This window comes from Rattus norvegicus, chromosome 18, assembly GCF_021556685.1.
Source record: "Rattus norvegicus strain SHRSP/BbbUtx chromosome 18, alternate assembly SHRSP_T2T, whole genome shotgun sequence".
Classification (NCBI taxonomy): Eukaryota; Metazoa; Chordata; class Mammalia; order Rodentia; family Muridae; genus Rattus; species Rattus norvegicus.
Genome location: NC_141551.1, coordinates 73,542,139 through 73,563,362, shown reverse-complemented (window position 1 = coordinate 73,563,362; position 21,224 = coordinate 73,542,139). Strand labels below are relative to the sequence as shown.

Genomic DNA, 21,224 nt, shown 5'->3' with positions numbered 1-21,224 from the left:
CTTAAGAACATGGGCAGATCTTATTTACCATGTCATCCCAACTAACCCCCATATAAATGTATAACATAAAACTCAGCTTCGTTTCAAGAAGAGTTGTCGTCTAGAAACCTCCACGAATGCCTCCTCTGTGCCTTTGATGGCGTGTGGTTGATCTATCTCTGCATAGGACTTGACCCTTGGAGAAAACTGGGCATCCTTGGCAGAACTGAGGCAGTTCGCTCCAGGAGGTGTACTAAGCTCCTCCCTCAGGCCCATCTCATAGATCTGTTTCCTCACAGATTAAGGAAGGAAGTGACTAATTGGATGATAAATGGCACAGTAGTAGCAGCAATGGGTGGAAGAGACTACAGACAGGCATCGGCTGTTGTAGAAATTTTTAATCCCAATCCTGGGTTTCTACACAACCTTGATCATTCAGTTCCCAGATAAAAGGCACACACAGCCTTTATATTTACAATGAGCCTCAAACAGCCAAAGAGCTGGGCAGAGATCTACAGTCTATGCTATGAGAATCTACTTGCTTGTTGGTAACCCCGAGTTATTACTGTGTTTCATCTGAGCTGCTCTTAACTCCAACAGGCCTTGGGGCCACATTTTCATGATTCATTCAACCCATGGTGGCGTCTCCTTCCTCCTTCACCTTCTTCTCTCTCTAGCTCTCCTCTGACCCTCAACCTGGGAATCCTAAACCCCACCTATTTCTCTTCTTCCCAGCTATTAGCTGTCGGTGTCTTTATTCCCCAACCAGAAATAACTTGGGTCAAAGTCACATAGGTTCTATGTGCAGACTCCAGGTCTTGGGGACCCGAACTTAGTAACACAGTGCACAGCAAGATCAAACCTCAACAATCACCAGGAGCAGAAGTAACTGAGGCAAACTCTGTGGAAGATGTGGTTATAATAGAAATAAATTTCAAAGAGATCAGTGGTCCCATTACCAGGAGACATTTGGCAATGTCTAGAGTTGCTTTGGCTGTAACAGCCTAAGTTTGGTATAGCGGCTAGTAGATAGAAACCAGGCTGCTGCTGGAAACCTTGCAATGCACAGGGAAGTTTCCACAACATCGGTCAGAATGTCCGTGGTGCCCTAGTTCAGAAAACCTGGAGCCAATAGAGAGAAGGCCAGGTGGAGGGGATGGTGTAAGCGGATGTAGGAAGGTAGAAAGGAGAGCTGAGACTTATGAGCAGAGCCTGGTTCTTTTAGCCTCTGCACACCCAGCCTGCATCAGTGGTTGCCTGCGGGTAATTATTTATTAGATGAAAGAGCAAATTCTGGTCATCCTTGAATCATGCCTTAGCTCACTGGCAGAAATAAAGTAAGGATAAGAAACCCCCCAGGCAGTAAGTCCCAAAGGCCTTCTCAACCTGGTGTGGAGACACAGTTCAATGCAAGTGAAATCTCCCTGGCTCTTTCTTCCGGAACAGAGGCGAGAAAACCTCTCTTCTCGGAGCAAGGAAAGAGGTCCGTGCTGAAGTAACAAACACTTCTCCTTCTGATCTCCTCTGCTAGACCTTCACCTTGTTCCAAATTTCACAAAAGGAGGGAGACTTGGCTTCTTAAACTCACTGATATCCTCACACCTGTTCCACAAGTCCTCCCTGAACACACCATCAGCGTCATTCCTCTTAGGACTCACAGGAGGCTTCGGACCTAACTCCACCGGGGCAGGCAGGTGCTGGGGAAAGGGAAACTGTATCCATTTGTATTTACAGCCAGCATTCTTAAGCAGCTCAGCTTAGATGCCTACCCCACACACATGTGATTAGAAGGGAGAATGTGTGGAGTTTCTGGTTCTCCTGGTGCTTATAACCCCCAGAGCAAACCCGCAGGCCCCCAAGGGCCCCACCCTCTTCTTCAATAAATTATAAGTGTGAGTAAGCTCATGTCCATTGCACAGCTTTCTGTGTACATCTCGATGGAGGACATGCTGAGGTCCACTCGCTCTCCAGCCCTCAGAACTTTGCCTTCTATCATACACAGGAGTAGTCAGTGGACAGCAAACGTGAACTTCGATTAGCCTCAAGGTGTATGGCTCGGTAAATACTGTATCCAAGAAACAGCAAAGAGTAAAACAACCGTCAGAGGACCCAAAGCCAGGACACTGACCACAGTGGACCGACTGGACTCCACCCTATCCTATGAGCCTCAACCCACCCCAAACCCAGCCCTGCCCTGCCCTGCCCTACCCCATCCTAGCTCCTCCTTCGGTTTCTACTGCCCTGTCTTTCACTTAAACAGTTGCATTGGCTGTCAGTCCCCAACATCTCAGTCCAATGCGGCACAGTGGCTACTGCCCCTTACTTCAGATTAAAGTGAAAGGGAGATGAAGGTGTAGTTAACAAACTCACTCTGGGCTTGGGAGTACAATGGAGGTGTAGTTGTGCATGGTGTTTGTGATGCCCTGTGGGTGGGTTCTCCTCTGGGACTCTTGTCTTCCCAGTCCTCAAATGATGAACAGCGGCATCAAAGACGTTCGGGATTACAGAAATACAAGAAATCGTACTTGAACCCTGGTCTGCTCCATTCCAGAGATGGAGGTTATGACATTCCTAAGCGAGAAAAACAGGAAGTGGGTCAAAGGATACAAATGTATACATACATGTTTAAACCTAGTAACGTTTTCATTAACAGATTGTAAGAAGGATGTGTGGGAAATGTAAGTGCCTTCGGCTGCCTACGTAAGCTTACAATGGGTAAAGTTAGGTTGGAGGCTGAAGGTTCATCCCCTAGTGGATTTAAGCAGAAGCCAGGGTGTGCTGTGAGGATGCCTGCCCATTGTCACAGTCATTTAGAAGGCTGGCTTGGGAAGATTGCTTGAGTCCAGGAGTTGTGGGACAACCTGAGCAATGTAACAAGACTCTTATCTCAAAATTAAAATAAAAAATCCAGATATAGTAAATAGAGATGGAGACGAACAAGGGTCATAGTGGGTTACTGAAATCACAGTAACGGGTAGTTACATAGTAATGGATAAGGTAGTTACAAAATAGAGACCACAAAAAGAGAGGGCAATATGGCTTCTTAAGTGCATAACTCTGAAAAAAAGGGATTCATTAGAGCTTGAGAAAGTTAGTTAACCTTGGAAGGCAGTGATTTTTTTCTCCCATACTGCTAGAAGTAGATTTGAAAATACCATAGGTAGATTAAATATATGGGGAAAGGAAGAAAACATTATATACAGAAATAACTAATCAAGAAAAAGTCATAAATTTGAAGGAGATAAGGGAATGGCATATGAGGGGGTTTAGAGGAATGAAGGGGGAGATATGATCTCAAAAAATAAAGATGTTAAACTATTTTCGTTTGAATGGGAGAATTACATTACATTTTTTTTTTTTTGGTTCTTTTTTTCGGAGCTGGGGATCGAACCCAGGGCCTTGCGCTTCCTAGGCAAGCGCTCTACCACTGAGCTAAATCCCCAACCCCTACATTACATTTTTTACTCTCTTGGTAATTTCTGCATTTCTGTCTTTTATACTAAACATACATTGCTTTTATAAATATATGTGTGTATACACACACACACACACACACACACACACATATATATATATATATATATATATATAAAACATACATGTTTCAAAATGAATGGCAACTCAAAATTAGAAAGAAGCACTTTAAAAGTTAAGACTTAAATTCTAAGGCTGGCGTAAAACTATTCCAAAGTCCATAATGAACACAACTTGTGAAATAAGTCTCCAGATGGACCAGTAAAGGTATTTTCAGACATAGTCAAAAATCTGGGAAGGGAAGGCCTGTGGCCTGTGACCACTCTGGGAAGATGGCAAGAAGAATTCAAATCTAACATGGCATAGTAGAGGGTTCCAGCATGCAAGTGACAAGAAACAACAGTCCCCCCAAGTGTGGGGACTGCAGGCATATATTACCAATTGCCAGTTTGCCTTGTGTTTTTGAATACGCATCTAAGTGTCCTTAAATGTATCCAAAGTCACACTTGATAAATTATGGAAATTAGGACATATATCAAGAGGTGTGTATTTTCTTAAGAGGGACGAACAGTATTTTGAAAGCCCCTTCTGGGAAGTCCCCAGCCATCCCCAGTGCAGAGCCCGAGTAGCCGGCCTCCTCTACCCAGCCTACTCTTCCGTCTCTAGGGAAGCCACCTGGAATTAGGGACGGCCATTGTCTACTGCCCTTCAGCCAAGTCACACTAGGCCTTTGTGACACAAGAAATCAGCTGTGAATGCATCAGGATGCTGGCTTCCAGTCAGCCCCTGGACAGCTCCTCTTTCCCAGGAGAGGAAAGGCTAGCCTCTGTGTACATTCCAATGTCCCTTGAAGGCCAGAGGACAGGGCAGGCAGAGCTGGCCTCTGACCAACAGGGTGTAAGTAAAGGGGAGTACAGGAGTAACGCTGTCAACAAGCCATATTTCTTGTCAATAATAAAAATCAGCTCTGACTAATTGAGTCAGAAAAAGGACACAGTGGTAGATGACAAAGGACAGAAAGGTAACTAGGTGTGGCAAGCAGACTCAGCAAGGGAGACTGGCGACAGTGTAGCCCAAGAAGACAGTGTTGCACACTGGATTCCTCTCACTTTCTGTGATAAGGAATCCAAATGCATGCCTCCCAGACTCACAGTTGGTGGGGAGGGAGGGGCCTCCACCTGATACACTTGGTTACACTTGTGACAAGGTACAGAGAGGAGGTGGCCCTTGGAAGATGAACTCCTGTCTCCCACTTGGTCCCACACACTGGAAGTTTCTCCTCAAGAGAGATGGACCTGACAAGCAGACACAGAGGCAGCAACATAAAGCAGGGCAGAATGTTTGCACCTATGCTCACCAGGAAAATTGGTCTATAATTTTCTTCTTTGTATACGAAGTGCCTTTCTCTGGTTTTGCCACAGGGTACTGTGAGTTCAGTAAAAAACAACTCTGGTAGCGTTGGTTCCTTTTCTATTTTATGGAATAGTTTGAAAAGCATTCATATTAGTTCTTTTAAAAAAAACCCTGTTTATTACTATGTAGTGTGTACCTGTATAATAGACACATTGTATCTATAACTTAAACACAGTGGAAATGGAAATGGAAAGTATCAACCATAGTAAAAAGACATCTGATGCTTATCAATCCTATCTCCGATGGTACTTTCTGTAGGAATATGATCTCCACAGGGTATGGAGGAAGACTGAACCGAAATGAAAATGCATAAAACAGCTACATGGAAACCCACAATGTTGCAACCCAAGCAAATAATACAGCCTAGAAGGGACAGTAGGCTGGAGGTGCCCTGAAATAACTGGGTGGGGTGACTCCAGATAAAGGTTTAAATGGAGACGAGGGCAGGGGGATAAAGGATAGCAAGGCGTAGGAGGTGAGTGACCAAAGCCAAGGCTCTGGGGCTATGCTTTATGGAAACCTACTAGTTTTAAAGTTAATTTTAAAATATATACCAAACATGGAGCTTGAGCAGAGGTACCTGCATGGATGAGCAGCACAATTCCCGAAAGACGTAGGTTATTTGATGGTAATCTTCTTGCCAGGCACAGAATGCGTCTTTGTGAGTTACTGGCTAGCACAGGTTGATTCCATGGCTCGTCTGCCCACCATAACTAAATGATAAGACCCTATGGCGGAAGAAACTACACACCTTGGTTGCACAACATTGAAAATCAAAATCAAACTGGCCAGTAAACTCCCTGCTGGCTAGTTTTCACAGTGCTTGAAAATGTTCTGTAGGCTATTGGGTAAGAGACATCAGTGGGCTTACCCAGTGCTGAACCCTAAATACCACAGTACTGACCTGCCAGACGAGCTGTGCCCACTGGGACAACAGTGGCAATGCCTGTTCTTGGGCAACCACCCACTTTCTCATTGGATCCAAGGCTCGCTCTACAGCAGGGATTTCATGTCTGGTACTATATAAAAAAATAAAAAAAGGGCCAAATGCCCGTGAGCAGGGAGAGCAGCAGCCCTAGCAGGGAAAGCTACTGTTTCACGAAATGATCATGCTGCCTAATTACATTCTTAACATGTGTGTTTATGGGTGTGGAACCATCAACTAGACAGTGGCCAAGAATATCTAAGTGGATTCGGAAAGTTAATGACAGTAGTCGGAGAGGATACGAAGTTGAGAGGAAGATGAGCTGCTGGGTTCTGGGGGTGAGTTGGCAGGAGATAATGGAAGGACAGGCCAAAATGTAATAAATAACGTACGAGAATTTCAAGGGATAAATACAAGTGTGATTTTAAAAAGATTGCCAGCACATAAGACATGGGTCTCAGAATTGCTGTTATTGCATTTGTTCATAGAGGGGGTAAACTAGAAACAGCGTTTCCACTGATAGAGAAATAACTGAAATAAAATTTGGTACAAATATGCTGTGGAATGTTATGCTATTATTCAAATATATGTGCATATATGCACACAAATATATATAAAACATGATTTTGTATATGGTTGGCACCAAGATTTATGTTGAAATTATAATGCCATTGTGGTACTGTAGGAAGTAAGGTCTTTAAGAGATGCTTAGGTCGTTAGGAGAATGGAGTTAGTTACTACCAGAGGGAGGACTACTTCAAAGAAAAGCAGCCCTGTGTGTTTCTTCTTTACCACGTGTACCCACCCACCCTCCCACTTTCACCAAATCCCTGGTCTTTAAAAAATCCCTAGTCTCAGGCATTTTGCTATAGCAATAGTAAACAAAGACAACATAAAACATCGCTCTTAAACATCAGATCTCCCGAAAGCTTACTGGGGTAAAGAACCAAGTCCTGGTCAAGTGATTAAAAACTCAATCTATCTTAGTAAGTTTATAATCCCCAAATGCTGGATCTATACATATTCACATACTATATAAACATGCCTACGTGACCGTGGCATTACATGTCGTGAAGAAATATGGCCAGAGGACAGCAACCATGAAAAAGAGGGTGGGGCAAGAGAGCGGTGTGAAATGAAGAAGGTGGGATAACTAGAGACAAACAAAATAATAATAAAGGGAGAAAGAAGCTGCACACAGATGTGTGTGTGTGTCGTCTCTCTGTGTTTGTACGTATCAGCTGTCCTAGGGTATTAAGATTCCTGGGCTTGTGACTTAGTTGTGGTTCCCATTGCTGTGATGAAGCACCGTGACCAAAAAGCTGGTTTGGGAAGAAAGGGTTAATTCAGCTTAAACTTCCACATCACTGTTCATCACCAAAGGAAGTCAGGACAAGAACCCAAACAGGGCAAGAATCTGGAGGCAGGAGCTGATGCAGAGGCCATGGAGGATGCTGCTCATTACCTTGCTCCCTGTGGCTTGCTCAGCCTGCTTTCTTAGAGAACCCAAGACCACCAGCCCAGGGATGGCCCCACCCACAACGGGCTGGGCCCCCCTCCCGTGATCACTCATTGAGAAAATTAGTGATCCTTACAGCTGGATCACTTGGAGGCTTTTCCTCAACGGAAGCTCCGTTCTCTGTGGCAACTCCAGCTGTGTCAAGTTGCAGCTTAGAATGTAGTTCAGTCGTAGGACACTTGCCTAGAACTCATCAGGTGTTAGGTTTGAGCCCCAATGCCAAGAGGAAAAAGTACCTTTTTTTCTCAGGACAGTAGAACTACGCTGTCTCAGCTTAGAGAAATCAGGACCCCAGGTTCTTGTAGCCCAGATGTCATACACGGACAAAGTGACACCTGTGGAAATTTTCAACTTGGCTGCATTGTCTCAATTTAAGGAAATTGTGTCCCTGGGGCCCTACAGGGTAGAGCAGAAGTGGCATTCTTACAGAATTATGGAAAGATTTGTCCTTCTGAGATAAAGCCTTAAGTCACTGCCTACCCATTGCCTTTGAGCTCAGTGGCAGGGGACCCACAGGATAAAGCCAAAACCTTCATCAGGACCATCCCACCATACATACTACCTTCTCAAGGGACTTTTTCAGCCTCAGAAAGTGAAACTTCGGCATCTGGTTCTAAGTTCCAGCTCATCTTTAAAGTTCTGCGGTGCACAGCAGGAATGCAAGATTTAGAGCCTCACAGCCTGCCTTACACCTGCCTCTGCCTCCCACCACCTGCGAGCCTTTGGACAAGTTCCTTATTCCTTCTTTTTTTTTTTTTTTCTTTTTTTCGGAGCTGGGGACCGAACCCAGGGCCTTATGCTTGCTAGGCAAGCGCTCTACCACTGAGCCAAATCCCCAACCCCTTCCTTATTCCTCCTGAGCCATCGTCTCTCTGTCCCCCAGAACCATGAGTGCTACATCACTCACACACACACACACACACACACACACACACACACACACACACACACACACGTCACTGAGATCGAAAGCTGCAAAGATTTGTGGGTGCTCCTATAACAGTTAGCAGTTCCATTATTTTGGAAACAGACTCAAAAGCCTCGTCTTGATGAGAGGTCAGGGGTCGTCTGACTTTCCTTGTGATCAAAGCAACAAGAGGGACTTTCCACACTGCATACATCGCCTTAAAAATAACCCAAATTTCCACCTGTCAGGAATGCCAACTGGATCGAACAGGAAACAATGACGTGGGGGACAACGTGACTTAAATGTAGGGACTGGGTTCATAACGGGCAGAAGGAATGGAGATGCCGACATAGTCAGATCAAAGCAGAGCCACACAAAGCAGTGGTTCTCAACCTGTGGATCATGACCCCCAGCAGACCATTGGGAAACACGGACGCTTACATCATAGCTCACAACTATGGCAAAATTACAGCCATGAGGTAGCAACAAAAATAAATTTACGGTCGGGGGTCACTGCAATGAGAGGAACTGTATTAAAGGGTCGCAGCCTTAGAGAGTTGAGAAGCACTGAAGACACTGAAGACACGAGCAGAATCTGCACATAAGTAGGCGCACACCTTGGACAGGATTCATCAGTCATCAACGGGGGTGCTAGCACTGAGTACAGTGGCTCACCTGGATTCCCAGCACCTGAGAGGCGGAGGCAGATGTGTTTCAGGGCCAGTCTTGGCCACATAGTAAGTTTCATGGCAACATGGGCCATAGGACACTGTCCCGAAGCTATTTTTATTAGAAATCAAGAAGTAACATATAGCAACATGATTTTTAATTTCTGGGGAGGGGGAATCCTATCAGTGTGGAGTTACATCTAAGGTCCTGGTGTACGATTATTATATATAAGTTTGATAAACACATTTTCACTCATGTGTCCTCTACGTTGACCTTATTTGTCCTCCGCACTCCCTCCCCTTTCTCCAGACAATCTTGCTTCCAGTTTCACGTCCTACATATACATGACATTTTTTTTTTATTTAAATGTCTCCCTGCAAAGGGAGTTTTTTTTTTTTCCCCCGGAGCTGGGGACCGAACCCAGGGCCTTGCGCTTGCTAGGCAAGTGCTCTACCACTGAGCTAAATCCCCAACCGACATTTTTATGTATCATGAAACATCACCTTTGCCTTTCTGGGTCTGACTCACTTCACTTAATATGATCTCCGTTTTCTGAAAATAACGTAATTTCATCCTTCTTTGTGGTCAAGTAAGACTCCGTTGTGTTTGCTGTGATGGCTATTTCTCGATGACCCCAGGGAAGAGGGAACTCAGTGAGGAATTTGCCTACGTAAGAACGGTCTGTGGGCATGCGTGTAGGGCAATTTCTTGATTGCTAATGGATGGAGGCGGGTGTGGGTAGCTCCCTGTGGGCAATAACATCCCTGGGTAAGTGGTTCTGGGTGTGTAAGGAAGATGAAGGAAGCAAGAACGCAAACCAGGAAGTTCCTCTGCAGTGTCTACTTCACTTCCTGCCTCCAGGTTCCCGCCTTGCGGTCCTTCCTGCCTTGGCTTTCCTCAGCGATGGCTAAGACTCAAAAGCATAAACCAAATAAATCCCTCCCTCTCCCCAAGTTGCTTTGGGTCGGCTGCTTATCAAAACAAGAAGTAGATTAGTTTATTCAGCTGTTAAGAAAAAAAATGAAATTATGGTGAAACCTTGAGGCAAATAAATGCAGTTGGAGACAATAAGTCTGTGTGAGGTGAGCTGGACCCAGAAAGACCAATGTTACACGTTTCTCTCACTGGCGGTTGTTGGCTTTGAATTTCTGGATATGTTCATTTGGAATAGCTAGAGAGGTCAGGACATTGTTAAAGGGCCGTGAAGAATGGGTTTTCAAGGGTCAGGAGACAGAACACACTGGCCTAAAGACCTAAAAGGGAATAATGGCATGAAGGAACGGGCGTGCAGATGAGAGAAGGGAACACAGGGAGGGAAATGCAGTAGCAAAGATCTTCAAAGCTTCATATGAAAGCCTACATACCATTGTATGTAGAGAGTGTGTTAAAGTGATGTTACCTTATCATAGAGCGACAATGCCCCTTCTGCATGTAACAGGCTAATAAATAAAAGCCCACTGCCAGGACTGAATTGCCTGGTTTTGAGTTTTGGTCCAGAGGATTCATACACGTAGGCTTAGATTTTTCAAAACCTACTTCAATAAGGGTTTTTAAACCCTGCAGCCTCCCTTCTAGCCCTCCAACCAAAAGCAAGGGAGAAAGATGGTAAATAGGACAAGGGGGTGTGGGCCCATCTAGAAGTAGTTCTTTTGGGTGAGTCCAGTCTTCATGGTCAGGATATCAACCGTCCAGTCTGAAACCTCATACACGCATCATTCCGGACCAATCGGCAAACACCAAACAGGACTCAGCAACAGTGACTTGATCCAGAAGAACCAGGGCGTGACACAGAAGGGACAGGAAGCAACCAGAGTACCACGAGAAGTTCTTCGGCACATTTCTCTCTACAGAGTCACGACAAGTGAAGACCAGCAAAGACCAGCAAAGGCTTGCGAGGCAAACCAATGCAAGAGCACCGTTCACTTCTGTTGGGTTCCACGTAGACTCTTTCCAAACATCACTCGTCCTCTCAAGTGTTTGCCTCAGCAAAACACCCTCTCATGTGTCTGCTTCAGCCAACAGCCTCTCACAAGACGGCTTCCAGAAAACACGATAAGTCACATGACACAACTGAGTCTCCAAAGAAACCAGAAATGTCCACTTCACATAGACACTCAGGCCTTCTGTCTGATGTTTGCCGGGGTATTGGCAATGTTCTTATTTATCCTCCAGAACTTGACCATGGGACCCTATTGCTGAAGCCACCACATACTTAAGTCATAGAACATGGAGAAGTCAAGCCGGTACTCACCTGGAAACCTCATTCCTACTGGCTAGCTTTCACAGTACTAGGAAGTGTGTGCGTGCCATCCCTGGAGAAAAGCAGTCATCGGTGTTACGCAACTATGAGCCTAACAGTTACAAGATGATTGGCTGAGCATCGACATCATAGGTAACCAACCACTTTCTGACTGGATTTCAATACCACGCCACAAGATAAGACCCAAACCTGTCACCATTGTCAGGGCCAACATAGACCTATAGTTAAACAGGCCATTGGCCCTAGAGGAAAACCTGCTACTATCATCCTGCCAAGTGGGTGGAGTATTAAACTGACTCCTAGTGACTTATTAATATTATACACATAGATTAACGCACCTCTCAAGCCTCGTGAGAGATTCATTCTGTAGTGGATGGTGATTAAGACAGAGGACCACAATGGGTTCGGGTGCAAAGAATAAAAGTCTGTGGAACGCTCAGCACTGAATGGGGTCTCTGTATCCCATTCCCCCTCCCAAAGCTCAGGGATCTCCTATAACCCAGGCTGGCCTTGAACTCTTGATCCTCCTGCTTCTACCTCCTGCCTGCTGGGATTACCATAGGGGGGTGCTACCACACGATTTAGTAATCCCACCTTTATGTTGTTAGGATCACACCCCCCTTTTATTCTGCTTTTGGTTTCTCTCTCCCCTTGCCTCCCTTCAGAGTTGAGTGGGGAAACTGGTTGGGTGCAAGACAAAGTCTCGAGGTTGGTACTGAATTCGCATCCTCTCTCAGGCTTCCCTGTGCTGGCATTATAGGTGCGTGCTGCCTTGCCTGCTGTTTCTCTGTTTACTGTCTAAGCTCCCTGCTCCTGTCCAGGGGCTGTTTAACCCACCTGAAGTCCCTCACCCCTGAGAGAAGCAGATGTAGGCAGCGTGCTTCCCTCTGAAGCCGATGATACAGCAGGGGCAGGGCTTAGTCAAGGAGAGGAAGCCCAGCTTCCAGGACCTCAGGTTGCAGCTTCCGGTCCCAGGAGAAGATGTCAGCACGTCTAGCAGTGTCCTCACCAGAAACATACTCTACAAGAATTCTCTGTATGTCCTATCCACTCAACCCTTAGCTGGATGGTAGGGGATTAACGAAGAGAATCAAGGGGTCTCCTCTTCAAGATCTTTTCTTTCTTGTCTCTACCTTTCCTGTTCCTGACTCCTGGTCCACAGACATCTCCCATGGTAAGGGGCAAGGTGGCCTGGTTCATCCCTAAATATTTATGGAACAAGAATGGTCCTTCAAGAACATAGCCAATGGCCATAGTTTATGCAGAAGAACAGGATGTTATTTTTCTCTTTAATTTACTTATTCATTCACTTTCCATCCCAATTGCAGCTAATGGAGTCCTCTCAGCTGCCTCAAAGCACTTAAATGCTGGCACAGAGCTTCAAAACTCAGGTCCCTCCCAGTCACTCACAAGTAGTCTACCCCTACCCCATTAACCAGAAAAGGGAGGAGAGATACAAACATAGTAAGGTCCAATCGTATTCAGTACTTCTAGCCTTCCCCTACATGGTCCTGTTCACCGTCTATCCCCAGCCTCACTTTACGTGACCGAGTGACTTAACTCGAACTGTATTCATTTGCTGTTTCTAATCACATCCTAGGATCTTATGTCCTCCTGATGGTAAACAAGAGAGCAGAAGATGACTCCCAGTGACCTGGCAAATCAAGTTCAGACCGTTCCCAAATCAGAGTCCATTTGCGATAAATCCAGCCAAGTCACAGCCAAACATTCTCGAGTAGCCTGGTCACTTTGGTCACTTCCTCCAGTCTCTTAAGTCGCAGTGAGTCACTTGTAGGGCCTAGCTTTGTTCACCATGAGTCATGAGTCCTGTGTTTGTATACATAGTCATTATTTTCTCTTATCTAGAGAGGGAAGCAGTGTTGCAATTTGAAAAAGAACCACAAAAACCTCTGGGCTCTGAAGATACCACCGGCCATACATTGTGTCTGAAAGTCCACGGTTTGAAGCCTTTCTCACTGCAGTACCTGCCATGGAATATTTGATGAAGTCAGAACAGCACTTTGCAGCGTGGTATCTATGTATCTCAGTGGTTGTCAGGATTGGGTGGGTTAAAATGCTTGCAATGTTTATGTGACAGCCCAGGTCCCATGCTCCAAACCCACAGGTGGGATTATGTGGCTTGCATTTGTGATCCCAGAGAGATGGGAGATGGAGAGAGGAGAGTTGAAACTGGTGGCAGAAACCGCAAAGGAGATCCTGCCTCAGAAACCAGGTAGAAGGAAAGAACCAGGTCCCAGAAGTTGTCTTCTGACACACACGAACACACACTCACACGCACTTACACATGCATGCACGCACAAACTGAATAATTAAACTGAGCCAGAAGCAGTGCACACCTGTAATCCCAGTGCTTAAGAAGCTGGGAAGGAAGGTTCTGAGTTCAAGGCCAGCCTGATCTCCATGGCCTGATGCTATCTCAAAAATTAAAATTCAATTAAAGCAGAATCTGAAATGAGTTGCATATGAGTGGAGCTGAGTAATCTCCGACTGTACCAGCTTCCTGAAAACAGTAACAACTTACTCTGGGATGGGAGCTGGAGGTTTTGTGGGTCCTGGGTGGGCGGGGCCTTGGGCCCTGGGAGTGGCTGTGGGTCCTGGGTGGGCGGGGCTGCGGGCCCAAGAGTGCACTTAAAAACAGGCAAACACTGGAAGGAAGTTAACTTACAGGAAACACAGGAAGGAAATAGTATGAAGCAAATTTCTCGTTTTTAGGACATTTTTTGCCAGAGAGAAAGCTATATAATTAATGCCGTAACTACCAGCGTAACCTGACAGGAAAGCCCGATTTTCTGGCCTGAAAAGCAAGGACACGGGATCTGGAGCAACCATATAGCTGCAAAATAGGAGAGGGTTCTAGAGAGGAGAGCTAAGAGGAACTGGAATAAAGGAAGGAATATACGGTTTTATTCGCCCCCCGCCCCCCGAAGACCACTGTGGCATTAAGATTTCAGAACCCATTCCTCAGCCAAACAATACTAAGGAGAAGATTCTGATACGATATTTTGCCACTGACATAAGGAGATCTAGAACTAAGCCCCTGAAGTAGAGCGGCTGAGTGAGAGAACAAACATCACCATCATGGTCGCCTCCGCTGCTCACAGCCCGTTTCCCATCTCAAGTCTTCTTACAAGGTTTCCGTCAAGTGTTTGCTACTCTGCTACGTGAAATGTGGTATTCCGTTGAGGGATATTTAATTCCTAAACTGATATCAAAGAGTAATCTGCACTTTGGGTTGACACAAGAGTTCATTTTGTAGCCCAGACTAGCCTCAAACTCACGTTCCTACCTTAGCCTCCAGAGCTCTGGGGTTGCAGGCATGAGTCACCATGCCTAGCGTTTCTCTTTCATTTCTATAAAATATCTTATTTCTTATTTGCTATCAACCCAAAGCTGGCCTTAAAATTACCATGTAGTCCAGACTATTCTCAAAATTGTAATCCTCCAGTCTCAGCTTCAGTGGTGCTTCATTACAAATATGCACTGCCATTCTAAGTTGGAAAAAAAACTAAAAAATTTTACTAATAATTTTTAGGTTAACGTATGAGATGCTGGGTTTTATCTTGTCCTCTTGATGCATGCATGTTATGACATGTATGTTCCCATTCATTCTCCTCTTCCCTTGTTGACCTCCTCTTCTACTGCTACTGCTCCGAAAAAAAAAAAATAGAATACAGCTAGAAACTATATTGGTTTAGGACATAGTAGTAGCTGGTAGCTGGTTCTTCTCTAAGATCTAAGATCTAAGATCTTTCTGGGATCTAGTTGGTTACACTGTGTGTGTGTGTGTGTGTGTGTGTGTGTGTGTGTGTGTGTGTGTGTGTGTGTGTGGTTTGTATGTGTGTGTGTTTGTATGTGAGATAGATAGATAGATAGATAGATAGATAGATAGATAGATAGATAGATAGAGAAGATGAGGTCATAAATTTGAACCTTTACTCATTGCTAGTAGGAAGGCAAACTGGAAATCAATATGGAGTTTCCTCAAAAAAAAATTGGTTGAGTGTCAGACATGAATTTCCTCCTCTTGAGTGTCTTCTTGGCCTTAGGGAGCTGTTGGTTAACCCCAAGATAAACGTACCACTATTGCAGCACATCCTGCCCAGTTGGTCATTGGTTTATGGCTTTATAGGTAGGTAGGAGTGCTGATTGCTTTTCTCCCTTGGCAGTTGGCATAGCTACTTCTGATACTGTGAGGGAACAGTCCTCCTCAGGAGGCCATTGGGCAGTTCCATCTCTATTTCTCCGAGTTCTGTATCCAAAATGTGTAACATCTTCAGCAATAACGTTTTACCTTCAACTTGTCAGAGGCGGCCAAGGGAGATGGAAACAACCCATACTACCCTGGGAGTCTCTTGGACCCTCCTCCCTGACCCACAGCTCTAGAGGGAGGTTTCCCATGCCTCAAAAGTCTTCTAAGTACAAGATCATGCCACCTGCAAACAGGGGCATGTAACTTCTTCCTTTCCCATTTGTGTATCATTCACTTCTCTCTCGTCACACTGCCTTAACTATGGCTACCTCTATGCTGTTGCACATGGCGTGTCTTTAGTGGCTTCCCTTTCAGTGATGTATACACTATGATTAGTGTACAGAAAGGCTTTTTATATCTTGGTTTTTGTATCTTGCAACACTGCAAAAAGCATTTAATCGGATCAAAGAGTCTTCTAAAGTATATATGATAGTATTTTTTAAGCAATTGTGTTGTTTCTCAAAGCTGAAAGGAGCTGAGGGTGTAGCTCAGTTGGTAGAGTGTTGCTTAGCACGCACAAAGCCCGGGGTTCAATCCCCAGCACCGGATATAATGAGACATGCTTGATGTGTGCCTGTAATCTTAATACAGGGAGACTGAGGAAGAAAATAGAAGTTCTAGGTCACCACAAGTCATACAGTGGATGGCAAGCAAGCCATGAGACAGTGCCTAAAATTCTTTATTAAAGAATAAATAATTTACAGACTGCAGTGGCTAGGAGCACATGCCTCTTTTGCAAAGAACCTAGATTCAATTTCCAACATCCACACGGCAGTTCCCAAGTGTCTGTAACTCTTGTTCCAAGGGATCCAATGCCCTCTTCTGACCTTTGCGAGCACCAAGCATAAATGTGGTACACAGATATATAAGCAGGTAAATCATTCACACATAAAATAAAATGATTACATCTAGTTTAGAAAGAGTAGCAAAATAAAAAACAAAACTCTAAACAGATGAAAAATAATAATGAAAATGTGTTTACATTTTAACAGAAAATAGAACATTTGCTTGGCTTGCTATGTTTCTAAAGAGATTAAAATCATGGAGAATTCTACTCTTTCATGGGAATCTCTTTTCCACGATTAATATTAGAAAAAAAATCTGATCCTCCCTCAACCCCCGGAGCACTGCAATTACAGGTGAGAGCCACCACACCCAGTCCCCTCCCCACCTTTAAAAGTTTAAAATAAATTCTTCTCCCGTACAATATATCCTGATCAGTTTCCCCTCCCCCTACTCCTCTCAGCTCCTCCCCACCTCTGTTTCTCTTCAGAAAAGAACAGGACTCCAAACAAGACGAAAGGAAATACAAGAAAAAGGCTGGGCGGAGCAACCCTCGGAAAAGAGTCCCAAGAGCAGGCAAGAGAGTCAGAGACACCCCTGCTCCAAACCCCCACCCGACTCCTGCTCCCACTGTTAGGAGTCCATAAACACATCAGGCTAACAGCCAGAACATAAACGGGCACAGGAGACCTGGTGCAGACCTTGCTTTCTGTGGTGGTCACTCTGTGAACCCACGCGTGAGCCCTGATTAGTTATACCAATGGGCCATGTTCTCCTGACCATGCCCACTGTAATTTAAGGCTTTAGACCAAACCCAGGGCTTTGTGCACACTATCCAGGTACTCGGCCATCTGAAGGGTGTCTTTCTGTCTAGTTCTTAGACTCATACTCTTTCTTCACTGAGATTTGAATCGAACACTAGGAGTCAGTTCAGTGGACAGTGCATTTGCTGTACAGATCTGAGGACTGGAGTTTGACTCCCCAGCAGTCATATAAGTGTTGGGTAGGTGTGGACGTCCACATGTAATCCCAGTGTGTGGAAGGTGGGGATAGAGGATCCCCCAGGGCAAGCTGGGTAGAGAGACTAGCTACATAGGCAAGTGCTGTGCTCAGCCGAGAGACCTTGACTAATCTAAGGTAAAGATTGACCTGATGTCAAACTCTACCCTACACACACACACACACACACACACACACTCACACACTCACACACTCACATATCATACACAGACACAGACACACACACAGGTGCATGTACTCATCACATAAGCACACACATACACACAGGTGCACACACTCATCACATGAGCACACACACATGCACACATACACACATATCATACAAGCACATACACACAGACACACACACACACACACACACACATACACACACAGAGCCAAACAAATCTGAATAAGTATATTCTACTTGGATGGAACTCAAAGTGAAAGACTGTCTCTCCACATAGAGTAAGATGTTTCCCAAAGTCCCCTGGTGATTACTACAAAGTTGGACACGGTTCCTCTGATGTCTGCCCTGGAGGCTGTGCTCTCCTGGCAGGCACCATAGCCCTTCTGCTATGACCAATAAGGCAAGGCGAAGTGGGGAAATGCCACAGAAGGTCAAAAATAGCATTTCTACAGAAGGGGAAATGTTGACAAGACATAGGAGGAACATTCCTCAGAGCCTAGCCAGAGGCCGAGGCCTCATTTACCCTGACTTAGAGACCCTCAGCTTTGTGTCCCTGCTCCCAGCCTAAATGTGGCAAGAGCTTGGCCCACTAAGTCCCCATGTTATATATATATCAGAGAAAGTCTCTACCCAAGCAGAGAGCTGACTTTTTAGCTGCCCAAGTCTGCTCTGGCCCCGAGTATCTGCATGGAAACGCTGCCCTGTCTAGTTGGGTAAGATCAGAAACAGCCATAGCTGAGGAGTAAACACTCAAACCAGCCCGAAGCCTTAACCCCACTACCTCAAGACACAAGCAGCTCCTCCATTGTCTGCCTTGTCACTACCGTCCCCACGCTGATCCTGACACAGGTTGGCTTGAGCTTCACATCCTCCAGATTTAGCCTGCTTCAGACTACCTGGCTGAGAGCAGCCCGCGCTCCCGAGAATTGATCTTTCTTTCATGCTCCAACCTTCTCTTGCCTTTGCCTGGGCATTCACACAGGGGTACTGCCTACCCTTCAGCAGGTTGTGTCATGGGTACAGCGTGTATAAATCTTCACAGCCATCACCAAGGCACACATGGTCTCTTCCCTGGTCCCTGAACCACGAGATGCCAGCATTCGTTCACAACTCCCCTCCAAGACCCTACCACATACATCCCGACCTTCCCTGCAGAGACTACGGGGGAAAACTGAGGCGAAGGAACATAAATAGAAAGAGAAACAGCATACTTTGGGGAACTGGGAAATGACGCTCCTCTGTTGTGATGGGATTATATCCTGATAAGCCCACGGTAAACTGTAGACTCATTCAGTAATCTAATCTACTGAGCTTCAATATAGTAAGACGTCACACCTAGAGTATCATTTCTGCAATATTGTTTTATGATAAGACAATGGTCTCACTGCCTTCCTCTGTCCAGTGTCTTGAAAGTTGATCACACTGCAAAGTACTGACCTAGAAAGGGATTAAAATAAAAGGCCTGAAGTACGGTTTCTATTGAACACAGATGTCTTTCACATCATCTCATCTCTAGGTCATAAAATCGCACACAGAGCCCTCCTAAGTAAGACAGTCCTACTACCACAGTCTTGTTTCGCCTTGGTCCTTAGGCATTTGTGTATGGATCCAGAAAACCTTAAGACCTTCTGCAGGAAGTGCATTCATACATGAAATTTCTAGAAAAAAAAAAAAAGACAAGAACAGACTCATTTTTTCAAGAACAGCCTTGGTTCATGACTATCGTACTGGTGTCTTGACAATTTAACATTTGTCCCAGACAGAAGTGTCTTAGTCTAGACAGTGTGTATACCATCTGCCTGTCAGTAAAGCACAAGCAGCTGGCCCCGTTGCTCAGGGCCACTCCTTTGGGGAGTTGTCCTTAGCAGAGCTGCTTACGTTCCCTGTTCTCTGCCCTCCCATCCTTTCCTAATCCTTTTTTGATGCGTTCTAAATTCTAGAGGGAAGCCCCACCTACATGTCTAAGATGTTAACTGCTAAACAATCCTTTCTATATACAGAAACCAGAACACCTGGTGACCTTTGTCTGGCCTGTCCCCAGTCTTCCTTTCTACAGACCTGACAATGTTCAACATATAAACCAATGTGAGGTTAAACCTACAGAGAAGTACATGTCTAACTACAAGGAGCTGTAGTGCTCAAGGGCATCCTCCTTGGCAGTGCAAGTAGCCGTTTGCTTATACTGCCCAAAGGGATCTTGGGGACTTTGTTTTCCACCAGATGTTGGTGTCTCAAACTGTCCTCACTCTAGGCTCAGAGAAGTTCACAGGTACCACTGGGGAGCCCCAGAGATTGGGGAGCCCCAGAGATCCAGGAGCCAAGGTTCACACCAGCCAAGTCATCATGGCCATCTACCATCTGCATTAGGCCCAAGGCAGGATCAAATTCAAGTTCCCTAGCAACAGATCAACGTCTCAAAGAAAGGGGCCTTATCAACGTGAATGTGGAAAGATCTGAAAACATGGTCGCCAAAAAGACACCACCAGTGGCTTTGGGGTCAAATAACTCTTCAGTTGTGATCCCCTGGAGAGGTCATAAGCCCTGGACTTCATTGTGCTCACCAATAAATGCTACATCCTGTCAAAAAGCAAGTAAAAGAAAAATAGCTGGAAGAAGGACCGGCGATGGGGTGGAGGCCACTGAAGTGTTTCAAAGCAAAACGAAGGATACACACGCTGGGTGACAAAGGCCTGCTCACCATACAGCCACCTACCTGGATGTACAATGCTTTTCCCTTCCTAGAGAAGTCCTGTGCACCTCCAGGATAGGTAAGTACCAACAATAGAGCTGTAAGGGTGGGTTGGGACCTTCCATCTCTTCAGGGTCACAATAAACTCGATTCCGTCCTGTTAACTCTTGTCTCCTGAACACTGCACTTCAAGAAGCAAGCATCGTGGATCCTAACCCAGTAACCCAGAGAGGCTGAGAGAAGGCATCAGCTTACTGTCCAGTAATAGAGCCATAAATATCATTCAATTAAGAATCTGATACGTGTATCTATATATACATATTCATATACATATACATCATATACAGATAGATACATATTTGTGTACATATTCGTGTGTATGTGCATGTGCATACACATGTGTGTGTGTGTGTGTGTGTGTGTGTGTGTGTGTGTAGGTACATATATGCTTACACTTGTCCACACATGTCACACATTGGAAACCCAGACCAAGTTTTGGGAATATCAAATGCTGGTTCATCTGCTTACGTAACCAGGTAAACTTCCACTCCATTTATTGTTCCTCAAGAACTCTTGTTGTAAACCAGGCCTGCTGTGATAAGAGAAGCCCTGGTGTTGCAAAGCCACTCCTTCGGGGAGTTGTCCTGGGCAGAGTTTACCAACTTCTCCTGCCCTGTAAGGTTCCCGCCCTTCCCTAAGCCCTTTACGTCACTCCCCACCTTTTGCCCAGCATTCTAAACCCTAAAGATAAGGTCACCACGGTGGTGAAGACGTTAACTGATACATAAGCTTTCCTCAACCTTACAGAACCTGAAGGTGACCCTGTCCCCCTCTCCATGTCTTAAGTCCTGTGCATCAACCAACAGAAAGCATGTAAAGTGAGGTCGGTTTTAACCTGCAGAGACATTCTATGTCGCTCTAAAAAGAATTACAGGTGCTAGCTTCAGGGGGTGCAGAACCATTATGCTGTGCAGAGAAGACAAAGAAAATGATTCTTTCACTGAGTGCTGAAGACCTAACTCTTTTCCTTTTCTTATAATTGGATATCTTTTTATTTATTCTTTCACTGAGTGCTGAAGACCCGACTCTTTTCCTTTTCTTATAATTGGATATCTTTTTATTTACATTTCAAATGTTATCCACTTTC

At 45.2% G+C, this 21,224-nt stretch overlaps 1 long non-coding RNA gene across 1 annotated transcript in view; it reads right to left on the bottom strand.

Annotated features, from left to right (window-relative positions):
• Window positions 1-358: 358 nt before the first annotated feature.
• The window catches only part of LOC147999886 (uncharacterized), a 23,410-nt gene continuing 2,544 nt past the window's right edge, over window positions 359-21,224 (bottom strand). Inside the window, exons 2-5 of the long non-coding RNA XR_015643082.1 lie at window positions 7,547-7,645; window positions 5,771-5,885; window positions 2,350-2,550; window positions 359-2,044 (exon numbers count right to left, since the gene is read on the bottom strand). This is a non-coding gene — a long non-coding RNA (uncharacterized LOC147999886). The remainder of the gene's footprint in view (window positions 2,045-2,349; window positions 2,551-5,770; window positions 5,886-7,546; window positions 7,646-21,224) is intronic.